We start from the raw sequence: 15,307 nt of genomic DNA, 5'->3' as shown, positions 1-15,307 counted from the left end.
CCTCCCCCTCACCCTTATTTTGGGAGGTGGGTCTGTGTAAACCTGGCTTCTGTGGGCTGTGGTCTTCCCCAACCCAAACCCAGCCAGAGGTGGCTCAGCATGGATCCTGGGTTTGGTTCTCTTCTGGATGCCTTTCCCCCAGCCTTGTTTGTTTTTTTCCTAGGCCTGGTGATTGAAGAATTGTTTTCCATTTATCTAATCAGTAGTCTGACTTCCAGTCCAAAGTTCTAGTCAGGCATCCTTTAGAGAGGGATGGTCTTTATACAGTTTACATCTTTATATCAGTGTTTGAGGCATGAGCTATTTCAGTCTCTGACACTTCTATGAAGTTGAAACCCTTCACAGTGCAACTGGTACCATTGGCCCTCAGATTCTCAATGTGGCTCCTTGAGAAGGGAGAGGACAACCTTCGTCCTCTTCAAGTACAGGAATACTTAATAAAAAAATTTTAAAAAAGTAAATACTTCATAAAATGAGCGTATTCCTGAGCTTTCTCTTCTCCAGGGAGAAGACCCCTAACTTTTACAGTCTTTCCTCAAAGGGCAGGCTCTCCATCCTGAAAAATGGCGAATTTATTTTCAAATTAATTCGAAAATAGCATCCCACTCATACTGTAGTTGCCTAGACAGCTTTCTTTCAGCAACCTCTCAGGCAGAAGTGTTAATTCTTCTTCAAGATTGTTTTCAGACAAACCAAAATATCTTTGAAAAATATCCAATTTCTTTCAGTGTGAGGTGTGCTGTTTTATTCTCTTTGGTATAATAAGGTCTTAATGTAGATGACTAGGTCACTACTGTTCATCAGTGCTTACATGAACATCTGGTGATGGGATGGAATATGTTTATCTTATAATATTAATGTTAAACTTTATAGAAGAGTCATCAAAATTCTCTTAAGAATGAAAAAAAGGCAATGACTGAAATTTGATCTTTATTTTTGTCAGCTTTGTTTCAATGACTGGAACATTTATATCATATTGGCGATTTTTACACAGAAGCACTCTTTGTTTACTGCTCAAGAAACAACGTGAAATATTATCTGTTAGATTTCATTAAAATCTCCTTAATATAATGGAAGACTAAAGTCACCCTGGAAGAAGGCAGGAGAGGGACTTTTTACAAGGGCTTGTAGTGACAGGACAAGAGGGAATGGCCTTGAGCTGAAGAAGTGTAGGTTTTCTTCCTTATTAGGAAGAAAATCTTTATTGTGAGGGTGATGAGCAGTGGGAAAAGCTGCCTAGAGCAGTTGTGGATTCCTCATTCCTGGAAGTGTTCAAGGCCAGGTTGGATGGGGCCCTTGGTTTAGTGGAAGGTGTCCCTGACCATGGCAGGGTGTCAGAACTAAAGTGTCTTTAAGGTCCCTTCCAAGTTGAGTCATTCTATGAATGTCTTGCAGATGTGAAGATGTTGGTTCCTGTGTCAATGACTGGAATAAACCATCATAATGCATCAGTCCACCATCTCCTACTGTAAGTCTATCTGTCACTACCCAGAGATAACCCAGCCTTGCAATAATTGAAAAAATAAGTGATTATGGTACATCATGTACAACAAGCAATAATTAGTGCTAATTAATTGATTGACATAGTCATCTGTATTCATGTTCTTCACACATTGAGGAAGGAGAGGCTGCATTACAATGCAAAAATTGTCATAATGTACACACACTGTGCACTTTTCTACTTTGCAAGGCAATTGACTCACAGTAAGATGGCAATCTCTGGTTGGGTATCACTTTTTCCTGAACAAAAGGTTCACAGCTTCAAAAAACACCCATTAAATTTATGAAACCCTGCTGATAAGCTATATATATATAAATTTTAAATAAGCAAAGGCAAAACTGTGTTTTCATCAGCAATTTTAATTATCAACTGAGCTTTGTATGTTGTGAGCAGTATTTACCAATAGTAGCAGCTTGACTGAATGATGCACAGTGAGAAATGTTTGTATTGGCTCTTACCAAAAACGTAGGAGCAAGATGGCCCTGGTAAATTCATTGAATGCTTTTCACTAAGATTTCCATGGTTCTTTTACTTTCCCTTGAACTCAGCAAAATAAGAAAAGTCCGAATAATCATCATACATTCTTAATCAAATTATGATTAAATAGTATTGGGATAGTTTTTAAGACTAGGTTTAAGTTGGTGTCTCGGGGATAGGTAGCCATAATAACCTTTCCAGCATTTAGTATTTTCTGCAGTATTGATAACATATTGCTACAGTTAACTGTTAGTCTTGATTTTAAGGCTACAGGCTTCAAAAGGCCAGATTGCCTGAGGACTAAGAAAAAAATCTCTGTGATTTGAAAATGAATGTTCATACCTCAAAAAGACTCAAATGCATTTATGCAGGTAATTAAAGAGGGAATTCAGACTGGATTTAAGACTGCTGACTTAGAGTTAATAATATAGATTTGTGTTTCAAAAGACTTTAAGTGCAAATATCAGTCCTTTGATGGGATATTACTATTGTTAATTTTTGTCCTGCATGATGTCATTTACTCAACAACCTGATTCAACAAGTGTGTAATAAGGTCAATTGGCCTGACTAAAAAAAAAATAAAGACACAAATAAAGATTACATTCTGAACTGAAGTAAAAAGAAGGAGGAAGAAGAAAATGACCTTCAACATTTTGCTAGGGAAATTGCCCATCTGATAACCATAAATTAAAAATATAAACATGAAAGTACCCTTCTCCCAGTATACTAAAATAAACTGCTTGCTTCATGTCTTTTCTTCTATGAATTTATGTAGGCATAATACTCTAAATCATGAAGATATAAAGCAGTACAATTTTGCATGGCACTTCAGTGCATAATACTAAAAAGCACTTTGCTGCATTCTCAAATATTTTTTCTCAAATAAAGACTAGAAAGTAAAACATATCACTTAATCACTTTGCCTCTGTAGGTGGTTAGTACTCTAAAATCTTTCTCTTTGTTACACATTATAAAAATAAACATTATTTTGTGTGATAATATTAAAGGAAATACTGGTGAACATGCAGTCGAGAGTTGATACAGCAGATAGTGAAAGTTGTATTACACAAATAAGTCACTCCATAAAAATGTGCTACTCAATACTTCTGATGATAATTGAATGCTATTATGATGCATCCCATACCTCATATGCTATCATATTCATTATCATATTATCATATTACCATATGTGTAATCATATTAAAGTATTAACATCTGAAGTTCATATCTTTTTTTTCTGAAAGTTAAATTTACAAATATTTTTCGGCCCACAGGGCAACAATGCCACTTTTTGGCTTTTACTTTACCTTCGCAAAGAACTGACATTTTGTGACTCAGCATGAACATTTTAGGTCAATGCTGCTAGAGTTGCTGCCTTGAAAATGTTATCTTATTATTGCTTTTTAAATTTTTTTTTTTAATAAAAGTAGAGAGATTCTACTAAAATAAGATACAGAAGCGTAAGATTTCCAGCCTTTTGCCATTTTGATCAGACACCAGGATGGCTGGAACTCATTAGGGAAGAAAAATATGAAATGCTGCTGATATTGATATTGACTACAGATCTACAGAAGGTGGACATATATCTAGGAATATTTTATGTTTTAATCTTCAGTATTTCAGTTAGGGAAAGTAATGTTCCTGCTGGAAAAAAAAAAGAAAGTAAACAAGATGAACTTAGCAAACTTGTTGTAGCAATATTGTAAGTAGGCTGCAGGAATAATGAGCAAAAATAGAAGCAAAAGGTGCCCCAAGGGACTAAATTAGAGCCAAAAAAGTGTAATCTCATTTTCAGTTATTTGCAAGTCTCATTTTAATGAGTTCCAAGTGAAGGTATGGTGTGAGTATGAAGCCCTCAGACATCACTATATCCATAAAGAGAGTGAAGAAATGTCTCAGAATGCCCATGTTTTTAAAGAATCTCTATATTTAGGGCTTTGCTGATCCCTGATATTCTTCTACAGCTAGCCAGCTCTCAGGCAGTCTGACAGCAAGCTCTGAGTCACAGGATGGTCATGGGGAATTAATACTTTTTCATTGCAACAGACCTGCAATGGACTTCTTTCAGCAGATCTCTTTGTGACTGTAGTTAGGATTCCTTCGTAAGTCCTTCTTGATTCTGTTTGCTGAATCCTACACAGTTTCTAACAGAATAGGAGAGGTATGAGACTCACACTGTCACTGGACCTCTGGGAGAATAATGAAGGGATTTATCTTGTACAAAGTCTTCAGGAGAGCACACTCCTTTGTAGAGTTCATGATAATTTGTGTAGAAAAAGAAAGGGGGGAAAATGATAACATTCTTGTAACAATAGTCATGTGCAAATAGCTACAGAGAGGCCAGAGGGAATAGAGCATTAAGCTCCCCAAAGGATCAGGAGCTATTAAGCTGTTGCTATTACTTATCTAAGTAATATAGGTGTAAGGATAGAACAATACAGTTTTTATTTCCTTTTCAGCACAGGAAATGGTACTTTGGAGAAAATAATATAGGTCAGTATGTCAAAAAAAATCACACTCCATAAAATAGGGTTTGTCATCTATGCAATTGGTCACTATATTTCAAGAATCTGTTCACATGGAAGACAGGATGTTATTCATCATTGGATAAACCAGCCTCCTTTACTTATGAATTCTGATACGTTAAGGTGTTTGTGTTTCCTTTAAATTTAATATATGGCATTAATTTCCTGGAATTATAGTGACCAATTAATGTACTTTTGTATAGATTTTCACTTTTAAACAGGCAAAATTTATTTCTACAAACTTCATTTTACCTTAGCAACAATGCATAGGGGTTATTTGTCTCACTAATTTTTGAACAATAAAAGTTAGAATATAAATGTTTTTCTTTTTATTCAGTCCTTTACAATTCAAAGGAGAAAATATCTGAAATTATTATTCTGAATAATTGTATAAATTAATTATAGAAATCATTTTTTCAGGCTCAGATATAGAGTGTGATTTCTGCTGAAACTTAAATATATAGTTATTATATATATATATATGTACTATATATAACTTTGTTCAAGCACTTCCTCTAGTGTTGGGATATTTCTTCTAAACAAATGACAATTGAACAGGAAGACCAGTTCCTTTAAGACATGAGTTCAAAATCAGGAAATACTAGAAGATTATTGTTCTGAATGCTAAAAAATGTAAGAGTCAACATATTTTTATATCACTAGCTTTACTGGATGTGAACCACTCGCAACAGTGATTGACCTCAGTCTTTGCAAAACTGCTCAGTACTTCTGCAGATGCTGGCAAACACATAGTTGAGACTTGAACAAAAATACAACACCAGAAAGAAAGAAATTATTTCCCAACTTGTACAAAAGAAGTTAATTCACAAAAAGCATCAGAATTTTAATTCTAAAATTCTGAATTTTGAACTTAGAAGAATTTTTCCTTCTATCACTTTCATATCAGTAATATTACCATATTAATGATCTCATTTCAAGTTAAATGTAATGTTACACTATCTAAAAAGATCAGGTAACTTAATGGAAATGGCTTATTTTTTTAATTTCACTGATGGAAATTAGGTGTTTAATTGCATTTTAGAATCTGAACATATTATGTAAGTTTACAGTCATCATATAAACAATCATATATGTACTGACAATCAGTTAATAATGTTACATGTAAAATACAGTCTGAATACCTCTTAAATCATAGAAAGGCTTGGCAAGATGTACTTCAGTTTTAAAATACCTGATAAACTTGCTATAAAACTTATTTACAACAACACTGAACAGAACACTACAAATATGTATTTGGAAATAATCTAGGATTTTGTGAGATGGAATCAATAATTACTGAAATCTATTTCATTTCTGGCTTAAGATTCAAGAGTGCATTACAGTGGTTGTTCAAATTAGGGAAATAATTCAACAGCTACATGATGTACCTGAGACTGCTTTAATTGTGGCTGCTCAGGTAGTTTATCCAACACTACAACAGATTTCCCATCTGAAATGGATTCAGTACATGCCCTTTTGAAAAATTTATGGTTTAATGCAAACCCTTCTTATTTCCCATATAAAGAATAAGGCTAATTTTCAAAAATAGCCAAAAATTGAAAATAAAGAACCCAAAATTTGACATTCTGGTCTTTTTTAAATACAGATTTTGGTGTTCCTCTGTGACTAACCTAACACAAATTAAGATTCCATACAGGATTACATAGAAACTGTTCTCATTAAATGCCATTAGGAGCCTTTAAGAAAAACTACTGGATTCAGCAGCCTTACTGAGTGCAAGTGAAATGCTAAAAATATTTGGAAATGCACATGAAGTGTTCAACAAGATAATGTAACCCCTCTGAGCCTTTTAATTTCTTTACTGATGTTGTTTAAAAGGAGGAAAGAGTAGAGCGATCTCATTGGATTCAAGGGTAGTAAATCACATGTTTACAAATTTTACACACAATGTGCTCACTTGAATGCCCAGAATGTTTGTTGGATATCTGTGCTGTATTCCAGAGATTAATTTCACTATTTGTTGTGATAAATGAAGTCATTCTGTAAAGTTGCCACTACCAGCACCATGAAGTCTGTTAAATTTATCATTAGTTTGAATTATTTGGCTCCTGTTTTAAACCAAAACTTTTAAAATATTATCACATGGGCATGTTAGTATTTTATTGTGAGATTTCATTCTTGTAAGGATTATTTTCCTGTTTAATCTCTCAGCACCATATGCAATATGCTAGGTGTGATTCACTGTCTATGAACTTCCAAGATTACACTATATGATGTCATTCTGAAAAGGTGCTGGAACAACTGACTTTGTTTTGTTTCCCCTTCTTCTGTCAACATTTACATTATTTTTGAAAATGTGCCTTTTTGAAAAAAGCCACATCATTTTTGTGCAGAATCCTTTGCCACATACGCACAACAATTTATGTTAATTACAGAGTATTTACTCTAGATTTTAGAATAACCAAAGTGTGCTGGCACTTCTGTTAACAATAGAAAGCAAATAATATTTGAAGTTTATAAAGGCAAAATCTCTTAAAAATATTAATTTTACTTTTTAAAGGTGTTATTTTTCTAAAGACTTCTGACTACTTTTTGGAGAAGATTTACTCACATGGAGTTTTTTATCACTTTATTTCAAGAAAAGCCACCAACTGTATTCCTTTAAATAGCAACCTTAAATGCACTGGTGGAGCTGAGCTATTCAAAGAACGGCTGTTTCACAGTGCACCAGACGTGTTGACTATTTTAAAAATTTACTGTTTCTAATATCTGTGCCCATTGTAATTTATGCCTTACAATAGGCACAGATATTAGACAAGACATTCAAGAAAATCAACCAATTTTAAACTGTAAATCTAGAGCACCATCCTATGTGTACTTGCTATTTATTTATTTATTTTGCAGTAAGGTGCATTGCAATGAAATGTGAAATTGATGGCTAGACACTTTTCTCCCCATTAATCACACAGTGTTAGTCTGTGCCATCTAGGAGCCCCCATCATTGACTTGATCAAGATAATCAGGAGCTGTACAAATAACAGCAAGGGTGCAACAACACAGCTCAGGCTAGGAGAAGGGGCTGTGAATGAGTACATTTCCTAATCCAGTGGGCTGGGACTCCACAAGAATTGTTACAGCTCTTTGACACAACCTTGCTAATTTTCACAATAGTCTGATCCAGGGTTACACTGCTATCCCATTCCATTAATGATCTTGGCAGTTAAACCCCTGGCTGAGGGAAGAGATTGCACACACTGAGGGCCCTCAAAAATATTTCTCAGTATCTTACAACTTCAATCTTCAGTCATTCTGTTCAGTTTATAAAACTATTGCCATCTTTATGTGTTTCTTTTATGTAATGTCTATATCACATTTTGTTTACACACTGTATACTATGTTAATATTTTCCAACAATTTTCTTCTTAATTCAATGCTTTGCATTTTTTGGGAAAAACAGACTGAACTTGACTTTTTCTTGGTTAAACGCCTCTGAGGATTAACAATCAGGAGTAAAGACACTTTATGTATGTCCCATGAATTAAATCCTTGTCATCAGTCAAGGAAAGGTAGTACTTTTTATACCAGTTGTTATTGCTGAGAATAAAACAAAATTTCAGAATCATGAGTTCTGCTTCAGAGCTGAAATAGAAATTTGTATGAAACCCTTCATTGTGACTGAATTAGATTAAAGAAATCTTTTTTGTTGAAGATCTATTGCGAACAATTGTTGCTCTCCAGTTCTGTTAAAATATAGAGCAATAATACTGATAACCGAATCCAAGGCTCAAATACTGCTTGAACGTTTCAGAAGAAACATAGGATCCACATGCTATTTTATAACTTCACTGAAACAGATTGGAAATCTTCAGTATGTCACACCTAGACCAGACGGTGATAGTGTGACAATCAAAACCCGTCCTCAGACAGGGAAGTGTAGATCGGTGCCACCTGATAAATAAATGTGTTACAGCCAATTCTATTACAGAAGTAGTGAAAATGTGTCACATTAGCTTAACATTGATTCATTGAATGCCTTAGAGGAACACTGGCAGATAGCTTTAATTAACAGATGTACGAAGGCTGCTGATGTTTTTCAAAGTGAAATTTCCTTGCCTCTTGCTGCAACCTATCAGGCTGTCATTCTCAGGTGACAGAATGACAAGATATCAGACCAACTGCTATAAAAGCTTTTCATTCTCAGTACTGTGTCTAAATATCTGTGTTAACAATATGTTCTTCTTCACAACCATATTTTAGTCTTTAGTCTTAAAGAAAAAATAAGCAGTGACTTCCTGTCAAAAAAAGTCAACTGTTGGATCTTTTGACTTTTCCCACAAGATGAAGTAGACTGATTATAATATTCTTTTGCTCAAATATTTATTTCATTTAAGCAACAAACTGCCTACATGAATGAATTACATGTATGCAGGTCTGCTTCCTGATTTCGGCTCACCTGACCTTGTAAAAATCAAAAGGCATGCATGATATCCAATCTAACACAGACATCTACCTTAAACTCAAACTTTAGATGTCTAGTAAGAGTTTCTCTAATGCTATATCTTTATATGTATTTCAAGTATTCACAAAAAAATCTAGTTACTGAGATGCTTACATCAGGCAGGCAGAAATCCTTCTGCAGGACTTAAAAAGTCACCTTGGTACTAATACTGAAACACCCAATCCTTCAGTAGCTCAGATCTGTTCTGAAATTTGAATGGCTGGACTTAAATTTTAGGTTCAGTTCCAATTCTATTCAGAAGCATGAATTAACAAATCCTGATGTTTTGTATATCTGCATGTGTGTATATGTATCTGGGAGAAAGGAAGTTCTGTCTCCTCAGCTTATAAATCATTCCAAAGGATGAGGTAATAATATCTCCTTCAGGCCAGCTGTGATGAGATCATTGTCATTTTGAGGAAAAAACAGAAGAAGAGAGAATTACAAGTTTTGTTGCATGTGACATACTCATTGTTGAGGTTGATGAGTTGGCCTCAGATATGTGCAGACAGGGTGCTGTTCATGCAGAGCTGTGTCCCAGACCATGTCATCCATGAGAAGAATGCCTTGGAGCAGATTGAGCGAAACTTTAAACAAACATCCTATTTCATTCTGCATGTTAGAACTGTTTACAAGCCCAAGGCCTTGAAAAAGATCATTTCAGACCTTCATATTTCTCTGTCTCTCTCCCCATATATCTATTTATCTAGCAAAGGCTTAAGTGTGTAAATAAATATGATTGCTGATGAGGGCACAGCTTACAGGAGCAGTATGAACCATGAACAAGAGGGAAATCTAGTCCAGTAGTCCCAATAATTTGGATATTGGTCACTGAGTACTTGCCTTAAGTCAGTTATATTCAAGAGGTGATAGACATATTCAATTTAATTTCTCTCTGTGGTGTTGATGAAAAGCCATGTCTGAAAATAATTTGTAATTGGGAAAATTTTCTGTATACAAATGAAATGTTCTGTTTTGGTAAACAGCCAAGAATACTAGCAAGATTGTTTGTATTGTCCCACAGGCTTTGAGCCATTCCAGTTACACCACACAGGAAGGTGACCATGACACTTAGAGGTAATTCTTGGCAGTTTTCCTGAGCTCTATTAACTTTCATAAGGAAAATGACTGCAGCAAAAGAACAGGTATAGAAACATGTCTGAATGGAAACCAAGTGTTAAAGAATTCAATATTACAACTATAAACACAGATGCTTCAAGATATGTATTTGATTTGCATTGTTATAACCTCTCCAATAACTGATGTATCATTGAGTTATAAGGAAATATGTATTCGATGGAAAAAAATGCGTAATAGCAATATAAAATGGATTGGCTTTCTTTCTAGCTAATGAAAGACTTGTCATAACTAGTGTTTAAAAAAAATCAAAGAAAAGTTGTGGAAGCAACAGTAATTTCCAGGAAAATTAAAGTTTTATGCACATAAACCTAAGTAATTCCTGAGAAAGCCAGACTCTTATATAACAGAAATAGTTTTGTCAATAATAAAATGTATCTGAAGACCATTTACCTGCTTTATTGACCAATGATGAAGTATAGATGAGAAATTAAAACTATAATAAATTGAAAGATTTTTAGCTGAGTACCATCACATAACACATTCACCAGATTTAATTTTCTTAAGGTGGCATGTCTTAAGTCATTTTTCTCAGGACACCAAAGTTAACGCATTTCATAATACTCTGAAAAAGCACATCCAAGAAGTATTTTTAAAAACAGAAAATTGTCTTTAAAATGTCTTTTTACCTTGAATATTTTCACAGATAACTACCTAGGAAATCTTACCATCAAATTTTTTTTTTAAATTTTCTTTTCAAAATATTTTTCATATTCAGATGATGAAATTCAATATTTTAGCCTATGTGTATGTTAATTTGTTTTAACATATTTGGTGTGATAGAAAAAGACATAGTTTGGGTAAACTGTCATTCAACTTAAAATGAGGTGAAAAGCAAGAGATTTGGGAACAAATTATTTTAATGATAAAATTTAAAGACAGAATTTGCATTTTAGGAAAGAATTCCAAAAAGAAACAGATAAGGGAAAGAAGGAAAAGAGGAAGAAGGAGAAAGTTGGAGGAAAGAAAATAAAAGAACAAGAGACTTAATGTCACCTCAAGAATGCAGTGAGGATAAGATTTCTCTCAACCTAAGCTCCTAGAGCGTCTGTGATTTGTGTCAGTACCCTAAAAATCAATGGCAAATGGTATGTCTGGATTCCTGGTTTGTCCTCAGTATTACACAGTTAAATATACCTTGACCTATTTCTTAGCCTCATTTATTTGAAAAATTAATAAGCTAACAAAAAAAAAAGAAAAATATTTTTGTAGTTTAATTCTATTAATTACTCCACAATGCAAGATAAAAAAATCATCTAGCTGACAGTCAAAATAAAGAAAAAAATATATTGGGTTTCCATTTATGCGTTAATCTTCTTATCTTGCACTTGATCACACTGTTTGACTCCTTCATTAAGTCCAACCAGAGACAACACCAAAGTGCCTCACAGAGTAAAACAGATCAATGACTCAGGGTCCCATACTGGGAGAGGCCTGACCCCAAACACTTTCATTTGGTATCCTGCTGAAATCTTTACGATTTTTCTTTGCCTTTTCTTTCCCCTTCACTTAATTACTGGCTTGTTTCTGCATTATTTATTCTTCTAGCTTATGTGAACATGTGAAATGGGGCATGTCTCATTGCAGCATTAAAAAAGAATGTTTTCTTAGAAAGAACTTTGTAAAGACAGAAGTGCCATAGCTGCCTATTCTTGTCAGTAAAAGACAAAATTTCTTTGTGTTCTTTCACAAATAACTGGTTTGTATCTCATGGGTATTGAGTTTGGATTCATATAATTTGCTTTGCTGGATGAAATCATGATTTGTTTTAATGAGTAATCATCCTGGCAGGTCTCATCTACTCATATTTACATATATTACATCATGCCCTAACTTAAATAATTTCATTTACTCCCCTAGTTTGTCTAGGAATTAGAAGCCTTCCAGCTTGATTTTAAGGACTTTCTATAATTGTATTCCTGCCTAATTTTGGAGCCTTGTTTTCTATTTTCCTATTCACTTGAATTTACCTGGTCACAGACTTTCCCCTAAAGTCACTGCGTACTTACTATGTGTGGAATTCTTGGGAGGGAATTGTCTCTTAAAACTGTCACCTTATAGATTTAAAAAATTTATCTCTGAATCCTTAAGAGAGTTAGGAATTTGCACCTTTTCCTTCAAGACCTATTCAAATGTCTCTAAAAAATACTTCTATTAATGCTGCTCAATAGTAAGTAAACTATAACTGATGTAGGATCTCATTCCCAGATATTCTCCAGTTGAACAATGCTGTCATCACAGACCTGTCAACACACACTTTCATGTGATTTTAAATAATAAAAAAAAAAATATGGATAGTATAATTTTGCCTTTGTAGAGAGAAAACTGCAGGAGGGCATGGGGAAATTTCAGTATATGTTCTGTCAGCACAGTTACACTGCAGTGAGTACAGGAGTTAAGTATAAAATAGCTGTAAGCTATTTTAGATATATGAGGAAATAAGCCACGCATCATCCCATGATTAAAGGGATACAAGCATTGTTTGTGTGCAGTGTTAGCTCCCCATGTTCCAAGATACAGATCAAAAAATCTTTGAGAATGCATGATAAAATTTCTGTTCATTACTACTTCTTGTATGTTCAGTTCATCAAATTGCTTTAATATTTAGTAACTGAATGTCTTAAGAACAGCAAGTGGGGAAAAAAATATATAGATCTGAAAGACTGTATTATTCCTCCAAATGAAAGGTGGAAAGAACTCTCCAAGTTTCTTAAAGGCACATAGAGAGCAAATCCAAGTGTCATTTTGCTGAAATCAGCAACTGTTGTCACAATGTACATAAATGACATACACATCCTAGCTGGCCATTTCAATATATGAACACCTATCAGAGACTGAAATAGTTAATGGCTTAAACATTTTAAGATCACCAAAAGACTTCTGTCTACTGTAGCAAACTGCAAAGAAACAGCTGCTCATCTATTGAAGCCCACCCCCTTGTGTATGCCTATTGATCTGGACCTCAAAAGGACCCTGAGGTAAGATAAGGTGGTTCTGTTGTTCAGCCACCCCAGGTTAAAGAGAAGAAAGTATCCGCAAGTGTAAGAGATGGAGCTGCTAACCTTGACCACTGCAGTAAACCCCAGGTGCTTTAGGGGACTGGTGCTAGTGACTCAAGCAATTGGTTGGGTGCTTTGCTAGTGATGCACACAGTGGCCTCCCAGCTGCAGAGGGCTGTGCCTACCTGAAGAGACAAACTGGTGTTTCAGATAAGGGAAATGGCTGATAAAAGGCATGATAAGACATCATCCTGTGCTACTGGGTTTCCACCTAGACTCTGTACAACAGAAACCCAATGAAAGAGGAGTCTTGTGGACTCCCCATCCCACCCCATTTCATGAGTAGTCTGCAACCACTGAGAAGACCAGAAGGAGAGGCTCATTGGGATGTCATGAGAATCTATGGAGTGGTGATATCTTTTTTCTACTTAATCTGTATCTCTTTCATTCTTTTTCTTTCCTCTCCCTCCACCCAGCCCCTTTCTCCATCTCTCTCTCACTCTCTCTCTCTCCTCCTCATTTAATGTTAAATAAAATCTGTGCTATTGACTTCAGCATATGGTCTCATTTGCACCTTGAATTAGGAACAGGAATCTCTCTAATAATTTTAATAATCGGATCTTAAGGACGCCATCCTTATTTCAGATCTCTTCCCTCTGCTGACAAAGATAATCTTAGGAAGGTTCTTTGTGCTATTTTGCAATAGATCATGTGTGCACACAATTTACTTCACTTGTTGTTAAATTATATGCAAAAGAGTAATGAAAGCATCTAAACTAAATGAAAATATCCATAGTATCAGGTCATATGATTAGTAACAAAAGCTTTTAAAAAGGATAAAGATGTAAAGTTCTGTATTTGGGGATGTTTACTGAGTCTCTAAAATTTTGACTGTTCCTATATAAATTTATCATGCCTTAGCCTCTTCCCCTATTTTTGCTTTTCCCTCACTCATGTTATTCAATACACAGAAGAAACACAAAGGATATTTTCATCCAAAAATATCAGCTCTTCTCTGAAGAGATGAAAACATCCCTAGTATCTCATAAGAGTGTTTTGTTTACTTTTACTCTTATTTTTAATCACTAATAGTTTTAAATTACATGGAGATATCCAATTATGAATAGCAATAGACATAATGACATCCCTGGGCCTTTACAGAAAATCTCCTAAGTTGTTCTCCTTTTGTAAATAACAAAAAAAGAGAAAACAATTAGAGGAAATGATCCATTATTCCATAAAGTTCACAGGGGCAAAAATTTCAGCCCTTTCTGCATCCCTAAAATAAACAAATAGAAGTGAATTGAACACAGGGGAGGAACTTCATTACATTTCCTAATAACAGCATATTTGAGAGCCCATTAAGAGCAATACCCAAATAGTCTCCCCTGTCAAGATGTCATTTCAGAGAAAAAACAGAAGAATGAAAAAAGGATAAAGCTTTTGGAAAGATGGCATTTTCCTTTTTTATTGTTATGACTCCTTTTATTAATGTGTGTTAATGCTGTCCAAAAGGACATTATCCATCAGTTCTTTTGCTTAAAGAACCATGACCACTCCTAAATACATTTACATGCCCATAATATAATGGGCCGCATATACATACACCAGTACTTATTTTTCACTAAATGTAAAAATTTCTGCTTTCTAAACATGGGGGCAGGCATGGATTCTCCTCAGAAATACAGGTTTAGATGTACAGAGGGCATGAAGCAGGATGCAAGCTGAGGCAGGCATCTCTGTACAGCCTTTTTCTCAACTAGTATTAACTCTGGAGGAAACTTTGGGTGTTTTATTGTTATCATATTCAACAGTTCTGTGATTATCTCATATGTAAATCTCAACTAGATGCAGAAATTGTGATTCTGTCACATATCTTTCACAAGAGATAGTGGCAAAGAGATCTTGTCTGTGATCAGACGCTGCAGAAAAATTCAGTGTTATACTTTCTTTCAGAGCATGGCAACAGTAAAAGTAGGAATCCTTTCCTGGATTGGAGAGTTTCCAATCAACTCTCCTTCCTCTATCTCACTAGTTCAGAATTTTGGTACTCTAACACAGATCTTGTGACTATTTACTCATTTAGGCATTGTGAGCATTAGATTGGTCTGGTAGAAGCTCTAGTTCCCGCCCATTAAAGTTTTATCAGTGCATCTAAATATTTATTGGGTATGAGCAAACCTCTCTATCCTGCACTAATTTGGAATGA

This window comes from Melospiza georgiana, chromosome 4, assembly GCF_028018845.1.
Source record: "Melospiza georgiana isolate bMelGeo1 chromosome 4, bMelGeo1.pri, whole genome shotgun sequence".
Classification (NCBI taxonomy): domain Eukaryota; kingdom Metazoa; phylum Chordata; class Aves; order Passeriformes; family Passerellidae; genus Melospiza; species Melospiza georgiana.
The sequence above is the reverse complement of the archived record's forward strand: the minus strand, read 5'-3'. Positions refer to the sequence as shown.